We start from the raw sequence: 7,812 nt of genomic DNA on the forward strand, positions 1-7,812 counted from the left end.
AATCTGAATCCGTGAGTTAAGCCTTAGAGATGTTGGGTTCCTGCCTGTAGTAGGGCATGGCTGAGAAGGGGGAGTTCACAGGGAAAGAACCCAGTGGGCCGGGGAGGAGTCAGATGTGATGAGCACATCCAGGGACCAGACACTGTCCCTCGTTATACTTGGAAGCCTGGAACCGAGCTACCATTTTCTAACCATCTTATAGTTAGAAACTGAGGCTCAGAGGGTAAAATAACAGCCAAAGCCACATAGCTAGTGTCTTGATTATCTAGTGCTGCTATGACAGAAATACCCCCAGTGGATGGCTTTAACAAAGAGAATTTTATTTCCTCACAGTCTAGTAGGCTAGAAGTCCAAATTCAGGGCATCGGCTCCAGGGGAAGGCTTTCTCTCTCTGTTGGCCTTCTCATCAATCTTCCCCTAGATTAGGAGCTTCTCCACACAGGGACTCTGGGTCCAAAGGACTCACTCTGCTCCCAGCACTGCTTTCTTGGTGGTATGAGGTTCCCAACTCTCTGCATGCTTCTCTTTCCTTTGATCTCTTGTAAGATACGAGGTAGTGCAGGCCACACCCCAGCAGGGAAACTCCCTTTACATTGGATCAGGGATGTGACCTGGTAAGGGTGTTACATCCCACCCTAATCCTCTTTAACCACAGGCAGAGATGATGATTTACAACACATAGGAAAATCACAAAATGGAGGACAACCACACATGGCCTAACCAAGTTGACACGTATTTTGGGGGGACACAGTTCAAGCCATTACAGCTAGTAAGTGGCCAAAGAAAGGATTTGGAACACAGATTCTCTGGCTGCATGGGTGTGCCCTGCAAACTTTCAGGCTCCTTGGGAGTGGGAAAGGCCCAGGTAGGTCTCCAGTCTTGAATTGGTGCCCTAACAGACCATAAGAAACACTAATGGGCAGGTCAGATCAGCAAGGACGTAGTAAGAACCTGGTGTGTTGGTCCTGGCTGAGCTGCAGGCCTTTCAGCATTTGCTATGGATCCAAGGGCTTGGTTTCAACCCCTACGTACAATAAATGCACTGGATCCCGGATCAAACCTACAACATCTCAAGGTGACATGGTTTCATTATCCCTGCTGCTCTCGGGTAATGGGTTGATTTGTGTGTCCCCAAAATTTATGCTAAAGTCCTATCCCCTGGTACCCGTGAGTATGACCTTGTTTGGAAATTGGGTCTTTGGAGATGTTATCAGTTAACATGAGGTCATGCGGGAGTAGGGTGTGTTCTAACCCAATCCAAGTGGTGTCCTATAAAAGAGGAGAGATAGAGACAGGAAAAACAGCCATGTGAGGGCTACCAGAAGCTTGGGGTTCAGAAAGGATCTTTCCCTGTTGCCTTCAGAGAAAATATGGCCCTGCTGACACCCTGAAATTTGACTTCTACCTTCCAGAACTGTGAGACAATACATTTTTGTTCTTATGAGCCTTCCAGTTTGTGGTATTTTGTTATGGCAGCCCTACCCATTGCCACCGAGTTGATTCCAACTCATAGTGACCCTATAGGACAGAATAGAATTGCCCCACAGGGTTTCCAAGGCTGTAAATCTTTATAGAAGCAGACTGCCACATCTTTCTCCCATGGAGCAGCTGGTGGGTTCTAACTGCTGACCTTTTGGTGAGCAGCCGAGCACTTAACCAATGCACCACCAGGGCTCCTTGTAGCAGCCCTAGGAAACTAATACACCGCTTTCCCTCCCAAAGAGGGCATTCTTGTTTGATCTGGGCTTATTTTTCCCAATTTTTTTCATAATGTAATTCTCGCTGTTAGAAACTGCTATCTATGCATTGAAGGTAACTATGGAGTGTGATATCTGGTGGATGGTTTTACCCCAAGTTTGCAGTTTAGTCCTTTGTCCCTTATGCATTAATTTAATATTTGCCAAACCAGAACCTGTATTAGACCCTGGGATATAGAGTAACATATAGTTAAGGCTGGAGCTCACAGTCAGGAGTAACTGCAGCTACTATGTGCCAAGCACCATTCTGTCTTGTATGCATGGTCTTGGCTATCAGCGATCCTACAAGGCAGGGAGTGATGGCCCCGTTTTACAAAAGAGGAAACAGGTACAGAGAGATTCAGAACTTGCCCAATCATACCGTCAGTGAGGAGGGCTGTGTTGGCCTGACTTCAGAGCACAGGCCCTTAGTCACATTAACCTTCTCATACACAAATACACATCCCCAACGTGAGGCTTCTGTAAGCAAAGCTGGTCTCCACAGGTAGAGAAAGCAATGCAAAAAGATCCTTGGGCCAAGGCTGTAGTTTTGAGGATGATTTCTTCTGCCTGCTGTGTGTAACCAGTGCCCAGCAGAAAATCCTCTCCCTGGCTTATCACCTTGGCAGATGCCCTCTTCCCAGGGTTTCTCTTCTAAGGCTCCTTGTCTGCTTGAGTCTCTCCATGGGTTTTGAATAAATGGTAAATAGGCACTTTGTCTTCACAGGTTCCCAGACTTCTTTCTGTGATGTCCCTCAACCTTTTCAAAAACTTATGGGGAAGGTTCCAGCCATCAAAAATTTGGTCTGTGTGTTGTCTAGCTACACCTGCGTTTCTCAAGCATAGAATCTCTGCAATTGGAATCCAGGAGTATGTTTGTTTTAATAAGCAACCCAAGTAATTCTTCAAATATATACAGAAGGTTGAGCACTACCACTCCATAGAACTTGCCAAAAATAGTGTAACTGCTCTTCCCATTGGGTCTGATGAGGTCTCAGCAAATATTTGTGCGTCACTGAGTAAGACAGACATGGCCCCTGTCCTCGTGGAGTTTTCATCCAGTAGGAGAGACAGCAATCAAACAACTGCACAAATCATTGTTTAAAATACAGATTTCTGGGACATGCTGCAGAAAACTGTTTGAGTAGGTCAGAGGTAGGATCTGGAGGTACATGCTTTTTTACACTCCTTCCAATGAGTTTAATGAGCAGTGTGGTTTGAGAATAGCTAGTGGGCTGGGAAAACCATGCTCGAGCTTTGGAATGATCAGACAGAGCCAGGTTTAAATCCTGGCTCCTCCACTCAAGGGCTATGTGAAATCTCTCTGAGCCTTAGTTTCCTTATCAGTAAAACAGGATAATAATTACACCCCACAGAAATTATTTTAAGACTTCAATGACCTTCCTCCATTCCCCTTAAATGTGGAACGAAAGGAAAAAGTTTTGTTTCCTATTGATGGAAATTCAAGCATTAGGGTCACAAGCTAAGAGCTATTCTGAGGTCAGCGAGTCCTTTCTGATAACTGATATCTTATCCCCTGTTTTTTTTTTTTTTTCCTACCCCAGTTCAGGGCTGTTTAACTCTTCTGGTTTGGGACCTCTATCTTAGTCTTTCAGGCCCTTACACTGTAGCTCCTAACAACCTCTAAGAAGGAAAACTCTACCAAGTTTCTTCTTATCACAAACTCAAATACTGGGGCTTATTTTATACCAGACAATGGGAGTGGTTGGACCAGAAGAAAAATGAGAGCTGTTTACACAGCGGCACCTGATCGTTTCAAGGTAGAAGGCAAGGCCCTGTGTTGTCATACCTTCTGAGTTTTAAAGGCAGAAGTCCAGATTTCCATGTGAAATTTTCCCAGTTTTCAAAAGTCTATGCCACAGCTCTGTGTTATATATAGAAAACCTATTTGGTACATTTGGATACTTTTCTAGAAAAATACAATTTACCAAAACTGGCCCCATAGAGACCAAATTGAAACAGACTAATTACCATAGAGGAAACAGAGAAAGTATTTACAGAGCCTCCTCCATGAGGAAACTCCAGGCCCAAGATGGTTTTACAGGGGAATTCTTCCAATCTTTAATGATCAGATAATATCAACACCATTTACACTATTCCAAACCAAAGAAAAAGGACAATTGTATTGAAGCTAATATAACATTGAGCTTGAAAGTGAATAAAGATCGCACCAGAAAAGATAATTATAGACTACTCTTATACATGAATATTGATGTGACCATCCAAAATATTAGCAAACAGAATCCCACAGCACATTAAAACAAACAAAAATCACATCCAAGTGGGGTTTTTTTTAGGACTGACAGGACAATCCAATTCTGTATTAATCAGGAGAGGCTAGGGCAGTAGTTCTCAACTGGGGGCGATTTTGCCCCCTGTGGTACAATGGGCCATGTCTGGAGACATTTTTGGTTGTCACAGCTGGGAGGGAGGTTGCTACTGGTATCTAGTAGGGAGAAGAGGCCCAGGATGCTGTTAAACATTTGACAATGTTAAACATTTGACAATGCACAATACAGTCCCCACAACAAAGAACTACCCAGTCCAAAATGTCAATACCCTGAGATTGAGGAACCCTGGGCTAGTTATGTTGCAGTAGCAACCCCCAAATCCCAGTGGCTTAGAAACAACAAAGATTTCTTACTCACACTGCATGCCCATTGTGGGTCTGATGGGGGCACTGCTTCATGTCATCCTCAGTCAGGGACCCAGGCTGACCCTAAGCATCTAAGATTTCCACATTAATGATGTACATCTGGCAGTAATGAATGCTGAGGTGCCTCTGTTTATCTTTCTGGGGGGAGGGTCCACAGCTTTCAAATGACTCTGAAAGGTGCCTGTGGCCCCAAAATGGTGAAGAACCTGTGTTCTGAATAGAATAACACCCTTCGTCTTCCTGGCTGTGATGGTTAAGGTTATGTATCAGCTTGGCTGGGCCATGATTCTCAGTGGCTTGGTAGTTATGTAATGATGTAATTTGGCAGTTGTGTAATGATGTAGTCATCTTCCATTTTGTGATCTGATGTGGTCATCCTCCATTTTCACATAATGCTGATTTTCGCACAACAACCTGGTCTTTGGAACGTAACCATGTTGATAAATGAGGAGTGGGTGTATACTAAGACAAACATTTGACTAACTGACATTAGATATGAACCATACCTAACTGTTTTGACTTATGTACAAATTCGACTTAAAGACAGACTTAGGAATGGAACTCATTCGTAATCCGGAATACTGCTGCTATATAATACAGTGCTGTGCAATGTCCAAATCACGTAACATTCTATTCCACAGAATGTATCATGGATGTTAAGTGACACATGGCTGTACTTTTACTATACTATACCTTTGCCACAAGAGAACGTTCAAAAGTAACCAGAAACCAGTTTGTTTCTCTCATCCTAGCTGAGGCAGGAGAGAAGGGTAGATGGTTACAAATTCAGCAGTCCTTGAGGTACAGAAATGTTGCAGATGGAATGTGGGAATGGGAGAAAGAAAAAAATAAGCAGCTTTCCTCCCTGCCCCAGGGCAGTCCTAGAAGTCAGTGAGATAGCACATTTGTCCTCAACACAGGAGTACCAGAAATGGGACGATAAGCAAAGGCACAAGGCATTATTCCCAGATCACAGCTAAGCCACTCTGCAATCCAGGTGGTCTTCCAAATCCAACCCCCTTAGCAACCGTAGTTTCTCATCCAACCAGGGGGTGGGGGCTGAGCTGACAGCCGTGCTCCTGGCAATAGTAATAAGTCCATAAGAAGCCTATTGCCGTCCAGTTGATTTCGACTCATGGCAACCCTATAGGATATAGTAGGACCGCCCCATACTGTTTCCAAGGAGTGCCTGGTGGATTGGAACTGCTGACCTTTTGGTTAGCAGCCGTAACTCTTAACCACTATGCCACCAGGGTTTCCAGGGCAATGTAATAGTCACCATTTACCTTTTTCCTATGAGCCACGTGTACCACTTTTCATGTGGTATCTCATATTACCTTCATAATAAAACTCTGCAAAGTAGGAACTCTTATTATTCTCATTTTATATACGACAAATCTTGCCTAGCAAGACACCCTTAATATTTATGGGACCAGGGCAAAAGTACAAATGGAGACATACTTAAAAAGTTATAAATGAAACGTTAAAATATGTTTTATTCTCCTATCTTGACAAATAAACCTTCACAAAGAGCCAGAAATTTCGAATCACATTTTTGGACCTCTCAGAGTTCTGTACTGGAGGTGATACAAGGGGGGATAGCGGGACCACAGTCCTGATCCTTTTCATATCCCCAAATCCATTTGCCTAGTGTCAGAAGAGAAGCCAAAACTGAGCAGATGACCTGGGAAAGGCCTGTGTTGGTCCTGCAATGTGACACGGTCTTTCCAAAGAAAGGCTGCTGAGTGTCATTCAATTAAACAAGCATTTACCAAGCTTTTGCTGAGGGCCAGACCCCTTCCTTGAAAGCAGGGATAATCCATACCATCGAGCTACTTTGAGGCAGGAGGGAGTTTGCCTATTTCACAAAGAATTGAACTGGACATCAAAATATTTCTGAATGGAACTTGAACAGATGGGCATTTGGGTTTGTATTCCACCATGCCCAGTCTGGACACTCCAGGGCCAGATGTGAAGAGTGTTTGAAACATACAGCCTGTGAAGGGCAGTGGGTACGGGATTTCCCATAACTCTCTGCACCCCCTATCTTTTCTCCTCCCATCCAAAACAAAAAAGCCAGATCCATTGCTTCCAGTCAGTTCTGATTCATGGCAACCCCATGTGTTACAAAGTAGAATGCTCCATAGAGTTTTCTTGGCTGTAATCTCTATGGAAGCAGATTGCCAGGACTTTCCGTGGTGCTGCTCACTGGGTGGCCTGGAACTGCCAAGCTTTTGTTTAGTAGCTAATTGCAAACCTCTTGCACCACCCAGGGACCTCTTCCTCCCATCTAGGGAGCAGGAAAGTTTTCTACAAAATCATATCCACTCTAAAAGGAGGCTTTCAATTCTTTTGACTATGACCCACAATATGAAAACATTTTTCATTGCACTCAAAACTGAAACAAAAGTTCCATAAATCAATACTTACAATGTATAATACGTTTTGGAATTTTTAAAAATTGTATTCTATTATATTTTTAAATGCCAATCACAATCTTCCAAATAGATTTTAAAACCTATTTGTTGTTAGGTGTCATAGAGTCCGTTCTGACTCATAGCGACCCCATGTACCACAGAACAAAACACTGCCCGGTCATGCACCATCCTGACAATCATTGTTATGCTTGAGGCCATTGTTGCAGCCTCTGTGTAATGGATGTTTTCAGCTGTTTCTTCTCATTTTGAGTCTATTAATGAATCGCAATCAGCTATTTGAAAAAAAACTGATCTGAATCATCCCAGGGATGGGAACTTAACAGTCATGTAGTCCAATCTCTTCAATTTACAGGAGGAAAACTGAGACTCAGAGAGGTTAAGCCACTTGCCCAAGGCCACTCAGCTAGTAAGTGGCAATGCTTGAATTTGAACCAAGATCTGACTTCAAGACCGCTTCTAAAATTAAATAGTAATTACTGTAATAACCAAAATCTATTGAATTCTTAGACCACATGTCAGGTGGTGTGCTGAGTTCTGGTGCATTATTTCATTGAATACTCACTGCGATCCTACGATATAGAAATGATCATTATTCCCACTTTACAGATGAGGAAACGGAGTCTCAGAATGGAAAAGAACATACACTTTAGCTGAGGGGCAGCAGGTATCGAATTCCAGCCCCATCACTTATTCGGAACACCAGCTGAATCTCTCTACCCTTCAGTTGCCATATCTGTAAAGCTGCGGTAGTACAGCGTTCGTCTCAAAGATAAGACAACATTAGTTCCCTGGCACCCGACAGGCACTTGTCAAACGTCAATCCTCTCCCAGCCCCGCCCCCTGCCCCGGGCGCATGCGCCTTACAGGCGCGCCTTTTACGACGCGGCGGGCGCGTCGCGCTTGGCGGCGGGAGTGGAGCGAGCGCGGCGCGGCGCGGCGCGGCGCGGGCGGCGGTGGGGCC

Source organism: Loxodonta africana, chromosome 3 (genome assembly GCF_030014295.1).
Source record: "Loxodonta africana isolate mLoxAfr1 chromosome 3, mLoxAfr1.hap2, whole genome shotgun sequence".
Classification (NCBI taxonomy): domain Eukaryota; kingdom Metazoa; phylum Chordata; class Mammalia; order Proboscidea; family Elephantidae; genus Loxodonta; species Loxodonta africana.